Genomic DNA, 16,142 nt, shown 5'->3' on the forward strand with positions numbered 1-16,142 from the left:
CAGTACCCTAGAGCGCTAGGCCTTAATGCCCGCCCCGGGATTTCGAGCGCGTCCAATCCGGAAGGGCGTCGTGCGGAGCTCCGCCTGGAGGGGTCGGCTGTGGCTCACAGGTGAGCAGTACCGAGCGGCGCCCGGGTGCCTTGCGGCTGCTGCCCTCTTGGTGGCGCGAGTTCTCTGCTGGCTGTTTTCTCTGCGGCCGTTTTCAGGACGGAGCGGCTCGGGTGGGTGGGTCTCGAGGCGTTCGCGACACAAGTGCATCCCTTGCCTAAAGCCAGTCGGAGGTTTTGTGTCCACAAATCCTGCCCTGTAGAATGGCAGTTCTCCCACCACAAACCTTCCCTACCGCCTCCCGAACAGATGCCCCGGATCCACTGTGTTGTCCCATGAGAAAAAAACATAAATTGGGGGGTAATGACGACTACACCGCAGCGCTTATATCCATCCATTCATTGAATGTCTACTGTGAGCCAAACATTAAGAGCGGCTGTGTCCCTGCCCTCCCGGACCTTAACAGTGATACACAAAAGGCAATGTTTCCTGAATGTTGTTTTTCTGCCTTGCTTACACCAGCCCCTTCTCTCATGTCCAGGCGGGAGCCGCTTGGACAGGATGAAGTCCAAATCCTTACAAACTTGGCACACACATGGCCGTCCACGACCTGCCCGTGCAGCATAGGCTGCTGCTCCGCTCCTCCCTTATCATGCTCCAGCAACGCACCTCTGTGGTTTCTAGAAGCCCTCTTGGGCTTTGCTCACTCTGCCTCCTTCACCCCTCCCCTCCACCTGCCTTGAGTATCCTTCCCTCTTTACCAGGTCTCGTAACTCGTCCTCATCCCTCACCACTCGATTTTAAGGGTCACTTCCCCTAAAAGCCTTACTTGATCTACACCTCCTTTATAGATGCCTGTTGTTTCACTTACCAAATTGAATTACAATTATATTTATGAATCTGCCTATCCCAGTAGACAGAATATCCTTGAGGGCAAGGACTATCTGCTTGCATAGCAATGTTGGGCACTGCCTGGCACATAAAATACAACTAATATATGATAAATATGTGAATGAATGACTGTGGAAATAAATGAAGACCACCCAAATGAGAACAAAGAGGCTATTTGTTCTATTCCTGCTATAACAAGGCAGTCAACCACTATCACTTGGCATCTGGCAGAGAATCAAAGGCTGTCAAGGGAGTTGGGGAAGTTTAAGGTGGAAAAACAAAAACGGAAGATTTCATGTATTCACCGAGTATTTTGGCATGGGGAAGCGGAAGGCAGGCTAACTAGAAGCAAGGCATCTTATGTGATTGTTTTGGGGGACCATATTTGACCTTCTCCAGTTGGTCCTCAGTTGGAAGGGCAGGGGCAAAAATTAGGGAAGCTGACAGTCATTGACCAGTCATGAGAGTTCTGGGCTGATTGCTGCAGAGGCTGTGGGTCAGAATTTTAATTGTCATATATGGTCTCGCCATTATCCAGTTTGCATATTCAGTCTCTCATGACTGTTTCTTTTTTCCTCCATTACCCTCCCAACCTTGTTGGGTTTCCTAGGTTGCTTTTCTCCTTCAATTCTCAATTTTCTTTTTTGTCCCTCAGTCCTTACTCTGCTTCAAGTGTTATATTTTATCCAGGCCCTGGAAACCACATCGAGTATAATAGTTGCATAAAGTTAGGATTAACCACAAAAAAATACAAAATACCATGTGTTTTTATTCTAGAGCCCAGTTCAGTGCCTGGAACAAGGTAGACATGGGAAAAACTCAACAAATGTTTTGGCTTTGTTTTTTTTTTTTAATTCTTGAAGTTCCCTGCCAACTGTGCAGTTCTAAGTCTAATCTATGTATATTTTAAACTCCAGTGTTCCACTAAATGAGGGTTTTTGAGTGGAAATAAAATTCCTATTTATGTTTTAAATAGTACTTGATTTATATGGTTTATGAACTATATTAACTTAGAACTTGAAGGTGCATTGAAACATCTAATTTATATTTTGTAACTACTGTTATAAAACAGAAAAGAAACCTACATTTTAATCCCAACACTTTCTCATTATACCTTCTTTGTTCATCTGGTTTGGACAATAATTCCTTCAATCAGTCCATATGCCCTCAGGCATGGTAAAGCCTGCAGTGCTTATCTGATTAACAGCCTACAGGGCTAAGTTCTGAGGTTTCCAGTTAGGAGGCCAAAAAAAAATGGGTTGAGATCATTTCTCCATCTCATTTGCTGTAATTCAACATGTTGAAACAAATTACAGAAATCCATATTTCAAAACAGGTTTTTAACTGCTTTTTAAAGGCTTGTCTACAATTACATTTGCAATTTTCTCAAGGCGTCCTTGACTCTATCCACCCTGAGCAAAATCAGTCAAACCAGTCTCACACTAGGTATCAGTTGTCTGCATCGCTTTATTTCTCATCAATTCTCCTTCATTCCACACTCCATCCTGCCCTAACCTCTAATGGAATTTAATGTGGTCTTTGCTCTCCCCTCCAAGTCTACTGATCTCTCTTCATGTGTCCCGTAGGTACCTCACTGTCGAAGACCAAATTCACTGTCTCTCCATTCTCACCTTATCCACCCAAACCTCCTCCATGCATATTCCCAACTTTGACAAAATACCCTGTGATTCAACCAAGCAGGTATCAGCAAGTCATTCTTTTAAAAAAAATTTTAATAGATCTTTATTGGAGTATAATTGCTTCACAAAACTGTGTTAGTTTCTGTTGTACAGCAAAGTAAATCAGCCATATGCATACATATATCCCCATATCCCCTCCTTCTTGAGCCTCCCTCCCACTCTCCCTATCCCACCCCTCTAGGTCGATGCAAAGCACCAAGCTGATCTCCCTGTGCTATGCTGCTGCTTCCCACTAGCTATCTATTTTACATTTGGTAGTGTATATATGTCAATGCTACTCTCACTTTGCCCCAGCTCCCCCCTCCCCCACACCGTGTCCTCAAGTCCATTCCCTATGTCTACATCTTTATTCCTGCCCTGCCACTAGGTTCATCAGTACCATTTTTTATTTTTTAGATTCCATAAATATGCGTTAGCATACGGTATTTGTTTTGCTTTCTGACTTCACTCTGTATGACAGACTCTAGGTCCATCCACCTCACTACAAATAACTCAATTTTGTTTCTTTTTATGGCGAGTAATATTCCATTGTATATACATGCCACATCTTCTTTATCCATTCATCTGTCGATGGACACTTAGGTTGCTTCCATGTCATGGCTATTGTAAATAGAGCTGCAGTGAACATTGTGGTACATGACTCTTTTTGAAATATGGTTTTCTCAGGGTATATGCCCAGTAGAGGGATTGCTGGGTCATATGGTAGTTCTATTTGTAGTTTTTTAAGGAACCTCCATACTGTTCTCCATAGTGGCTGCCACCAACAGTGCAGGAGGGTTCCCGTTTCACCACACCCTTTCCACCACACCCTTTCCAACATTGTTTCTAGATTTTTTGATAATGGCCATTCTGACTGGTGTGACGTGATACCTCATTATAGTTTTGATTCTAATAATTAGTGATGTTGAGCATCTTTTCATGTGCCTCTTGGCCATCTGTATGTCTTCTTTGGTGAAATGTCTATTTAGGTCTTCTACCCTTTTTTAACTGGATTGTTTGTTATTTTTGATATTGAGCTCCATGAGCTGTTTGTATATTTTGGAGATTAATCCTTTGTCCGTTGTTTCATTTGCAAATATTTTCTCCCATTCTGAGGGTTGTCTTTTCCTCGTTTATGGTTTCCTTTGCTTTGCAAAAGCTTTTAAGTTTAATTAGGTCCCATTTGTTTACTTTTGTTTTTATTTTCATTACTCTAGGAGGTGGGTCAAAAAATATCTTGCTGTGGTTTATGTCAAAGAGTGTTTTTCCTATGTTTTCCTCTAAGAGTTTTATAGTGTCTGGTCTTACATTTAGGTCCTTAATCCATTTGGAGTTTATTTTTGTGTATGGTGTTAGGTAGTGTTCTAATTTCATTCTTTGACATGTAGCTGTCTAGTTTACAGGCAAGTCATTCTTGAATCTATCCCTTCTACTTCCTTTTCCCATTCCAATTAGTCACTATGTGTTCTTAATTCAAATGCCTAAAATCCTCTCTAATATCTTCTGATGAAATCTTCTAACTGGTGGCCCTACCTCCAGACCCATGCCCCTCTTGAGTACCCCTCTATTCTGACATAGTGAAATATAATCATGCTATTTCCTGTTTTAAAATCCTGTGGTTTCCCATCCCAATGGGATATAGTTCAAATTCCTTGGCATGGTATGGCAGATTCTGCTGCCTACCCAAAATGCCAACAATCTCTCTTCCACCTTGTTAACAGAATCCCAATTTTATTCTAGTAATCACACTGCTATGCTTGGCCATGTGCTTCAAGAGTGCTAGCTCCCACCTCAGCCCTAGGAAGTAAACTGTGACTGGTCTATATCAATCATGGTGGCCTATTCCCTTACCAAATACTGAGCCTGGGTATATGATGCAATTCTAGCCAGTGATACTAAAAGGAAGTCGGCTGTTGGGAGGAATGGGAGGAGGAGGGAAGACATTTCTGGGAAAGGCTTTCTCCATCTTAAGAGGAGTATGTCAATCAAAAGTTTACATAATGAGAGAGAAGAAAAGGCCCCTTTTCTACCTCCGGAAGTAATCTTTAGGGTACCTGGAGCTGCTTTAGTCATCTTACAACCACGGGGGTAGGGTTCAGGTGGGGGATAGGGGACAAGCCTGGGAATAACAGAATAGAACTATGGAAAAGACCTGGGTCCTTGATCACATCATTAAGCTGTGAAGGTAACCAACATGGGAGCAGCCCTACTTATGGACTTATTATTTGAAATACTAAATTCATTATTGCTCTTATTTTAAAGTCAGTTGAATCAGGGGATTCTGTTAGCTTTGGTCTCCTAACTGATATATGTGGCTTACAATGCCTGATATGATCTAGCCCCCAACATCAACCAAGCTCCTCAACAGGTATTCTCACGCACAACCCTGACATATTTACAGGTCTCTGAATTATGCCTTTTCTTATCTCTGAGCCCTTGTACTTGTTATTACTTCTGCATAAATGACTTCCTTTCACTTCTTTACCAAATGAACTCCTACTTATCCTTCAAAACTCAGCTCAAATGTCACCTTCTCTCTATGAGCTCCCCCAGTCAGCTTAGGTGCTTCCTCTCTGCTCTTGTAGCACTTTGCTCATGCATACTTCTATTAGGGCAAGAATACTTGTTTTAAAAGCTGGCAGCTGTTTGAGTGGACCTGGTACCAGCTGGCCAGGTAGGAAGACAGAATATCAAGGTTTTGGACCATAATGGTTATGTTTGGTCAGGGAGAGTGGGATCCCCTGGGCTTAGTCTAGATGGGAGAGGTTTAGACCAAGAAGACTTCAATTACTCTCCAAATAAAATACAGGAATTTTGAGCATTCCCTCTAGAGACTAGGTTCAGGGAGCTCTGGTAAAGGAAAAAACAAATGAGATAAAAGAAAAATGAGGGACCTCTGCAAGATGGTGGCAGTTGGGACTGGAGAGAACAGCACATGAGAGAGTCCCTGTATTCATTGTCTATAGTTGCATAACAAATTATTATCTCTCCCAGTTTTCGTGGGTCAGGAATTTAGGAGCAGCTTGGCTCAGGGTCTCTCATGAGGTTGCAATCAAGATGTCAGCTGGGGGCCTTCCCTCGTGGCACAGAAGTTGAGAATCCACCTACCAATGCAGGGGACATGGGTTTGATCCCTGGTCCAGGAAGATCCCACATGCCTCAGGACAGCTAAGCCTGTGCACCACACGACCGAGCCTGCGCTCTATAGCTTGTGCTCCACAACAAGAGAAGCCACCGCAATGAGAAGCCCGTGCACCACAACGAAGAGCAGCCCCCGCTCGCTGCAACTAGAGAAAGCCCACGCGCAGCAACGGAGACCCAACGCAGCCAAAAAAATAAATAAATTTTTAAAAATAAAAATAAATATTAAAAAAAATATATGTCAGCTGGGGGGACTTCCCTGGTGGCACAGTGGATAAGACTCCATGCTCCCAATGCCGGAGGCCTGGGTTCGATCCCTGGTCAGGGAACTAGATCCCACATGCATGCCGCAACTAAGAGTTCACATGCCTCAACTAAGATCTGGTGCAGGGCTTCCCTGGTGGCGCAGTGGTTGAGAATCTGCCTGCTAATGCAGGGGACACGGGTTCGAGCCCTGGTCTGGGAGGATCCCACATGCCGCGGAGCAACTAGGCCCGTGAGCCACAACTACTGAGCCTGTGGCGCGTCTGGAGCCTGTGCTCCGCAACAAGAGAGGCCGCCATAGTGAGAGGCCCACGCACCGTGATGAAGAGTGGCCCCTACTTGCCACAACTAGAGAAAGCCCTCGCATAGAAAGGAAGACCCAACACAGCAAAAATAAATTAATAAACTCCTACCCCCAACATCTTCTTTAAAAAAAAAATCTGGTGCAACCAAATAAATAAATTTTTTTTTTCAAAAAAAGAAAGATGTCAGCTGGGGTTCTAGTCATCTAACATCTTACCTGGCACTAAAGTATGCGCTGCTAAGTGATGGCTGGCAAGTTGATGCTGTCAACTTGGGAGGCCTCTGTGCCTTCTCACGTGGGACTTTTCCAGGGATCTTTGAGTGTCTTCATGACGTGGAAGCTGGCTTCTCCCAGAGTGATCTGAGAGAGAGGGAGAGTGTGAGTGCCAGGTAGAAGCTTTATTCTTTTGATGACCTAGCCTCAGAAGCCATGTCTTCACTTATGCCACATATTATTTGTTAAAAGCGAGTCACTAACTCTCAGTCCACATTCAAGGGTAGGGCAATTAGGCTCCATTTTTTGAAGAGAGAAGTATCAAACAATTTGCGGAGATATTTTAAAATCACTAGTCCCCAAGACACGGTGGTCAGGGAAATTTCAGGTAATAGCATTGACATCTAGGGTTCAATTTTGAATTCTGAGCTATGTTATAATCCTCTCCATGACCCTAAACCTTCAGTAAAAGTCTGATAACACTACTGCCATGTGTTGGAGTATCTTGAGAAATGATGGCATAGCAGTGCAAAAAAGATGACAGCAACTGTAGGAAGTGAATTAACAAGTAGGATGATTGAAAATTTGACAAACACAGGAAATCAATGCCATAGATCATTCAGAGAAATGAAAGGCCACTCTTCAGAGATTCCAGCTGGGGAGGTGGGCTGCAGTATGGCAAAGTTTAAAATTCCCATAGTACTTGGGACGAAGGCATGGGGAGAAGGATATTGATCCCCTTCTCTTGGCATCCATTCCGATTTTGAGTGTGGGCACCTTCCCTAGGCATAGGCCCTGTGTATTTGAGGATTCTGACTTCACCCTGGCTCTAGGGGTGGGACATGCAAGCCAGGTCTAAGGTATTGGGCAAAATCCCATCCCTTGGCCACAGCTGTGTTTTCACGAGTGGGCATATAGTCCAATTCCAGATAAAAAGACATATTTGCTGGGGCAAATAAAAAGTTTATTCGCTTTTCTTATGGAGTGTAGTGAGGGAGCCTGCCTCTCTCTCTCTCTTTCTCTCTCTCTCTATTTCCCTTACTTCCTAAATTCTTGATGACATGGTTAAGTTACTGAGTCAAATGAAACCTGAATTCCATTGTATCTCTGGATAGCCAATTATCTGAGCTAATAAGTATCCTTTATTGTTTAAGTCAGTATGAAATGGGTACTATTCTTTCAATTTTTTGTATGCTTGACAATTTTCACAATTAAAATATAGGGAAAAAACTACATTAGATACCATTTTTTCAGCTATCAATCTGGCAAAGATTAAAATGTTTGATGACACACTATGGTAGTAAAGGAGTAAGAAACACTCCATTCTTCCAGATGCTCAGGCCCAAAATCTTGGAGTTGCCCTAACCCTTCTCTTGCTCCCATACCCACTCCCCACCCTCCATCCAGACCATGAGCAAAGCCCATTAGTGCTAACTTAAGAATGCATCCAAAAGCCAGCCATTTCTCACTAACCTCATTGCTACCACACTGGTCTAAACTACTACCATTTTTTTAAACATCTTTATTGGAGCATAATTGCTTTACATTGTTGTGTTAGTTTCTGCTGTATAACAACGTGAATCAGCTTTATGTATACATATATCCCCATATCTCCTCCCTCTTGCGTCTCCCTCCCACCCTCCCTATCCCACCCCTCTAGGTGGTCACAAAGCATCAAGCTGATCTCCCTGTGCTATGCGGCTGCTTCCCACTAGCTATCTATTTTACATCTGGTAGTGTATATATGTCCATGCCACTCTCTCACTTCATCCCAGCTTACCCTTCCCCCTCCCCGTGTCCTCAAGTCCATTCTCTACTCCTGCGTCTTTATTCCTGTCCTGCACCTAGGTTCATCAGTACCATATTTTTTTTTTTAGATTCCGTAAATATGCATTAGCATACGGTATTTGTTTTGCTTTCTGACTTACTTCACTCTGTATGACAAACTCTAGATCCATCCACCTCACTACAAATAACTCAATTTCGTCTCGTTTTAAGGCTGAATAATATTCCATTGTATATGTGCCACATCTTCTTTATCCATTCCTCTGTTGATGGACACTTAGTTTCGTTCCATGTTCTGGCTATTGTAAATAGTGCTGCAATGAACATTGTGGTACACGTCTCTTTTATAATTATGGTTTTCTCATTGTATATGCCCAGTAGTGGGATTGCTGGGTCATATGGTAGTTCTATTTTTAGTTTTTTAAGGAACCTCCATACTGTTCTCCATACTGGCTGTATCAATTTACATTCCCACAAACAGTGCAAGAGGGTTCCCTTTTCTCCACACCGTCTCCAGCGTTTATTGTTTGTAGACTTTTTGATGATGGCCATTCTGACCGGTGTGAGGTGATACCTCATTGTAGTTTTGATTTTCATTTCTCTAATGATTAGTGATGTTGAGCATCCTTTCATGTGTTTGTTGGCAATCTGTATATCTTCTTTGGAGAAATGTCTATACCATTTCTTACTGAATTATTGCAGTAGCCTTCTTCCTGGTCTTTCTGTCTCTACCCTTGCCCCTTACAGTCTATTCTGAACACTGCAATCAGTGGGATCCTTTCAAGTATAAGCCAGATCTTGTCACTCCTCCAAACTCTCTAGTAGCTTCTCATCTCAGAGGAAAAGCCCTAGTCCTCACAATAGCCTACAACTCACATACCTCTTACCTCTCTAACTTCACTTCTCAGTTATCCCCTTCACTCACTTTACTCCAGCCACAGGGGCCTCCTTACAGTTTCTACCTTATGACAGGCCCTGTCTTGATTTAAGTTTTTTTTAATTAGTATTCCCTTTGCCAGAGTTTTTATGCATCTGTTCTCCCTACCCAGTGCTTTACCCAGACCCTTACCTCCTTCAGTCTTTATTAAAATATCAACTTCTCAGGGAGACTCACTTAATCATCCTAATTATAACTGTCCTTCCCACCCACACTTCCTATATCAGCATTTTACATACAGTATGTTTTATTGTCTATCTTCCTGCAACTAGAATATAAGCTCCATCAGAGCAGGAATTTGGCTCAAAAAATGAATAAAGAAGCTCTTTATGTACAGAGATGAGAAGATCTCTAAGAAATATTGTGAAATAAAAAACTGACAGCTAACAAAAAATCTCATATCACATATGAAAATTAACTTGAAATAGATCATAATTCTAAATGTAAGTGGTAAAACTATAAAACTTGTAAAAGAAAAAACTAGATGAAAATCTTAGTGACCTTGAGCTTAGCAAAGATTTCTTAGATTCAGCAGCAAAAGCATGATCTACAGAAGAAAAACTTAATAAATAGGTACTCATTAAAACTAAGAACTGTTCTTCAAGAGACACTGAAAAAAATGAAAAGATGGGCTACACACTGGCAGAGAAAATATTTGCAAATAATCTATCTGTTAAAGGACTTGTATCCAGAATATAAAAACAATCCTCAAAACTAAATAATAAGAAAACAACAGCAACAAAAAACATTTATAAATGGACAAAAGATTTACACACCTCATCAAAAAAGATATACAGATGGCAAATAAGCAAATGAGGTGTTCAACATCATTAGTCACTAGGGAAATGCAAATTAAAACTACAATGAGATGCTACTATATACCCACTAGTATGGCTATAAGCAAAAAGGCAGAAAATAATTTGCCAAGAATGTGGTACCATGTGCTGCTATGTCATAGGGACCCTTAAGCAGCTCTCTGGAGAAACCCACAAGGAGAACACCTGAGGCCTCCTGCCAACAGCCAGCAACAACTTGACAGCTGTGTACACGAGCCACTGTGGAAGTGGATCCTCCAACCCCAGTCAAGCCTTCAGATAGCTGCAGCCCCAGCCAACACCTTGACTGCAACTTCATGAGATAACCTACACCATAACCACTCATCTAAGCCACTATCAAATTCCTCACCTGCAGAAACTGATAGTGAAAGTTTACTACTGTTTAAAGCCACTGTGTTGTAATTTGTTCACTGAGCAGTAGATAACTAATATACAACCGAAGAGAATTAGAAGAAATAATATATACCTTGCCTGGCACACAGTAAGCCCTTCATAAAAGTTAGCTGTTATAACTGTTGTTGTGAAAATGCATGCATGTCCTTTTCACCAACAGTTGCAAGCTTCTTGAAAAGGACTGCAGCTCATTCCCATTTTTGCACTCTCTGCCTCTCCTCAGCCCTCTCAGCCCTTTAGCATAGTGCTGGGCACACATACAACAGAAGCCCAGTAAGTAACTCTCAAAGAGGGAATTAAATCCGAAGGTGAAACAATTTCCCTTTGTCACCTGAGGATAACTTTCCACTTCCTAAAATATTTGACTACCTTTTGGTACAGTTAATGTAAATGCTTGGACTTTTATATGCTAGTTTGTAATGACTAAGCTGTAAAGGTCAAGGGGTGGAGAGGGAAGACTTGGTTGACTAAAAGGAGGCAATGAAGAAATGCACATTGGATAAGGCAGAGGACCAGGTAAGACGGTCAGGTATGTACCTGTAATAAAAAGAGTAAAAAATGGGAATTGCACCTGGAGAACAGCCAGGAAAATTACACATATAATTCAGGGCTTCAAGGTTCATGGTTTTGAGGCCCACATCTGCTGTTTTTTGCTAATGATGATGTTTTTACTGTTGATAATGTTTGCTGCCTCCATAACTCTGGCTAGTTGCTTTGAGAAGATATCCCATATTTATAAAGGATTCAATACCACAGAGCATTAAAAATACATGACATCTACTTAAATAACTCCCTGCTAACAGCTTATCTTCTTTGTATGTCAAAGACAACAGACCATTACAGTCTTTGATAATATTCAAGGAAAGTTTTGCAATTTTAGCCATTTTACTTAAGAAATTAAATTTTTTTTTTTTTTTTTTTTGCGGTACACAGGCCTCTCCGGTTGTGGAGCACAGGCTCCGGATGCACAGGCTCAGCGGCCATGGCTCACGGGCCCAGCCGCTCAGTGGCACGTGGGATCCTCCCAGACTGGGGCGTCTCCTGCATCAGCAGGCAGACTCAACCACTGCGCCACCAGGGAAGCCCTAAAAATATTTAAATCTACTCTTTATGATACAAAGTTCATATAATAATTGACGTCATACATGACATGGACCTGAATTCAGGATATTATTGTCAGGCTTATTTGTGAGATATCCCAAATTTGGTGTGCTAGTCTAGAAACAAGTTGATTGTGCGAAGAAGCAAAGGACAGTAACTAGTCATGGGCATCTTGGTTTCTTGATTGGCAGTTAGGTAACATGATGCCATCAATTTCTGCAGTGGGTGGGTGGGCAGTCATAAAGAAAAATAGGTAATAATAATTATAATAGTAGTCATAATAATCAACATTTGTTGGCTTCTAACTAACCTATAGTATAGTAAGAATTTAACCTTCTTTTTCTGATTGAATCCTGAAACAATCCAATTAAGTACATATTATTACTATTACCATTTTACAGATTAGGTAACTGAAGTTTGCATTAAGTCATGGAACTTCAGCTACCCTATGTTTCCCTCCTTGATCTCTGACAGTCATGACCCAGGCAATGTCAGAATGAGTCAGAGATAAGTCTCTGTTTCTTCCTTTCTTAAATCATTGTAACTAACTCTATTTGGGGGTTTATTACCTTGATCTGGAGAGACAGCACTGTGTGGTTAAGTTTATACTCTGATGTCAGGCAGGTGTGTTTGAAAGCTGGCTTCACCACTTACTAGCTGCATGACCTTGAGAAAACTATTTTCATTAAGGCTCATTTTCTTATCCATAAAATAACAATAATGACAACACTTCTAGGGTTGCTGCCCTCAATCTTTCTCCACAGCAGCCAGAGGGAAGTTTTCAAAATGCAAAATTGACCATGTTATCTAATTTCAACCCATTGTTCTTAAGATATATAAATTGATACCCTTAACGTGACTTTCAAAGCCTCTCATGGTCTGGCCCCTAATTCACCTCCCAGACTGCATCTCAATCTATGCTTCCTCTACCCCAAACACTGGCTTACGCCTCTCACTACAGGACTTTTGCAATATGACGGTCTCTTTGTCCAGAAAGTTCTGCTTCCCTTACCCCTTCTGCTGCTCCCCATCTGAGTTAGCTTAATTAACTCTTATCTTTCAGATCTTACTTCAAATGCCACTTTCCCTGTGTAACAAAACTCCCTAGACTAAGTCAAGTCCCTCTAACATATGCCTTTAGTGCGTCATGTGTTTTCCCCTCATAGCATACATCACAGTTGTAATGTTACATTTGTGAGTCTCTGGTTAATGCCTGTGCTCTTCACTAGACCCTAAGCACCACCAGAAAAGAGACCATGTCTAGTTTTACTCATCTTTGTCTCCCTAGCACCTAGTTCAGGGCCTGGCACATATCATCTGAAAGAACACTTGAATTGGCTAGCACTATTAAGCTTCACTGCCCCTGCTATGACTATAATTTTAGCCTGTGAAACAAGCACCACCTGGGTGTTCAGAATTAGTATGGTGATAACAAAGCAGTATTTCTCAAAGAGTGAACAACCTCCTTGGAAAATGGAGATTCCCAAGCCTCATTCTCAGAGATATGAGTTGATAGGTCTAGGATAGGGTCTAGAAATTTGCATGTCTAACAAGTCCTCAGGGTGACTTGAGAACCACTGGTTACAAAGGAAGGAAAGAAAGGAAAGGAGAGGAAGAAGCTAATTCACAGTCTCACTACCTTTTAGTAAACTCTGATAAAGTAATGGCAGGACTCTGTTTCCAGTCCTGGTTTCTGAATTCACTGCTGGGCTTGTTGCTTCTGAGGCAGCTTCCCAGAATTAAGGCCATGATTAGGAAAGGGATGAGCTTTGCTAGCATCCTGTTGGGTGGTGTCTCTGGTGACAGCTGCAAGACACTGGGGAGGGTTGAGGGGTGAAGGAACTGGAACTTACTGGATGAGTCAGTCACTGCTACTACCTAAGGGGAGAAATAGCAGCTCAGGCCCAAGATCCGTGAGTGTCTCACTCATTATTTATTTATTTATTCAAATAAATTCTACCAAATTCTTACAGTGTTTCAGATACTAAGCTATTCTGAAAATATAACGACACAGGGGAAAAAATGTAAAAAAGATACTCTTTTCTGATGGGGCTTACCATCTACTGGTGATACAGACAGTAATGAAATAATTTTATAAACATATGCAAAATTACAGCTATCTAAGCTCTGTAAGATACAGGACCAGAGACATGATGGGAGAACTGATCAAGTCAGGGAGATCAGGGAAATAATTATTGAATTGGGATATGAAAACAATATAACTATAAATCAGATTTTGATGAATCACTACCTACATAAAAAGTAAAACTTTATTGGACTGTACCTCTTCATAGATGGATGGAGCTTTAAAAACATTTTAAATTATATCATTTAAAGTAATTAGATGACTAGATCACTAGATGACTCATTTTTTGGTAAAGTAAAATAGAGATCATCACCAATTCTACTCCTATTTTTTGTTATTATAGATAGGTACCAAAAAACTTTTTACACAAATAAATGAATGGCATTTTGCCAAATCTTTGTCACAATTTTTCCAAATCCTTAAGATTTGTTAAAGGATTAGAAACCATCTCATTTGCAAAAGGATGTGTTATTCATTTGAGTAATCACGTAATCTCTGGAAATAAACCCAAAAAGCTTTATCAAGTGACTACTAATTGTTCTTATTTCTCTTTCACTTAGAGGCATTTTGGTTTTGGAGCCGAAAACCCCTTAAAAATGTGTTTCATGATTTTTCTTGTTGATTGTGAATAAAGACCTACTTCAATTATTTAGGTCATGTTAAAGTGCCACAAGAAGACATTACAGATGGGCAGAAATTGGTATAATAAAAATATTATATACAGGTTTTTAAATCTCATTTCAAGATTTAAACAAGTTTAAAATTATACATTTGACAGAATTAAAAGAACATGTCACCATCTGAGATGAAGAGATTAATTCTAATTAAATGAAATGGCTTCCAAAAGCTCAGGGCATTGTATCTTAGGTTATATTTTGGGAACACTTTTATTTTACCAGGTACATAAGTAGATGCTTTTAAGAGTGCAGTTTTGGACTTCCCTGGTGGCGCAGTGGTTAAGAATGTGCCTGCCAATGCAGGGTACATGGGTTAGATCCCTGGTCCGGGAAGATCCCACATGCCACAACAACTGAAGCCCATGTGCCTAGAGCCCATGCTCCACAACGAGAGAAGCCACAGCAATGAGAAGCCTGTGCACCACAACAAAGAGCAGCCCCCACTTGCCATAACTAGAGAATGCCTGCACGCAGCAACAAAGACCCAGTGCAGCCAAGAAAAAAAGAGTGCAGTTTTATCTAGTTTGTGGAAATAAACAGCAAAAAGACGAGAAGGTTTTATATGACTAGTAGGTAGAGTTTACAAAATGGTGTAAAAATAATTGTTTAGGGGCTTCCCTGGTGGTGCAGTGGTTGAGAGTCCGCCTGCCGATGCAGGGGACACAGGTTCGAGCCCCGGTCCCGGAAGATCCCACATGCCGCCGAGCGGCTAAGCCCGTGAGCCATGGCCGCTGAGCCTGCGCGTCCGGAGCCTGTGCTCCGCAACAGGAGAGGCCACAACAGTGAGAGGACCGCGTACCGCAAAAAATAAATAAATAAATGTTTAGGGGGATTATTTACATAATTTACAACATATCTCTGTCAAGGTAATAAGGATATAATAGAAATGCATAAATGAAGGGGAAAATGAGTGGCAGTGAGAAGATTTGTGCCCAAATAATATGGATTTACCATATCAAATAATATTTTTTTCCTGTGTCTGTTTCAACTTGAGTATGAAATGAACTGACACTTCCTACTAGATAAGAACCAGTGAAGCTAAAACAATTTGGGGGGATTTTTGCCTATAAGCCAGAGATGACATGATTGTTTCTTAGCCTGATCAAAATTAGTGATTTTCCTTGTTTTGCCTTTTTTTCTTTTAGAAATAAGATCCTTTAGGAGAAACAAAAAAAATTTTAAAAGGTGGTGTGATTGCAGTACTACCACCACCCAAAAATAAAATGTGCAAAGGGAAACAGTTTATTGCTTAAAGGATGATGCAACTAACTAAAGTTCCAGAAGAAGATGCTCTTTTGGTCATCTGGCTACCTGGAGGTTTTAATGCACCAGGGCAATGAATTATAACAAGATACAGGACGGGCAAAGGCGCACTTGTCTTTCATAAGGTGGGAGGACAGAGCGAGAAACCGGAGGAAGGAAAGGAGAACTGCCTCATCACCTTTCTCAGGAAGATGAATTTTATGAAAGATACGGAAAATGAGGAACAGCAAACTGATTCCCTTAAACTGTTCCCCACATACCCATTGGAAAGTCTTCCTGTATACATTCTCCAGTTTGAAACTGCTAAAATACATAATTCCATCTTCTTATCCCTTCAGCCCTTACTGACTGCCCCCTCTCTGAATTCCTACAGCTGTCTATTCTTGATAATATAGGAATCAATTTCTCTTGAAGTGACTGTAAAGAAATCAGTCTTATTTTCAAGTGTGGCTGCCAGAATCAACCCCATTCTATATTATACTCATACCTCATGTCTGGTCATGTACAATGGCAGTTCAGGGAAA

The sequence above is a fragment of the Kogia breviceps genome, chromosome 2, assembly GCF_026419965.1.
Source record: "Kogia breviceps isolate mKogBre1 chromosome 2, mKogBre1 haplotype 1, whole genome shotgun sequence".
NCBI classification, from domain to species: Eukaryota; Metazoa; Chordata; class Mammalia; order Artiodactyla; family Physeteridae; genus Kogia; species Kogia breviceps.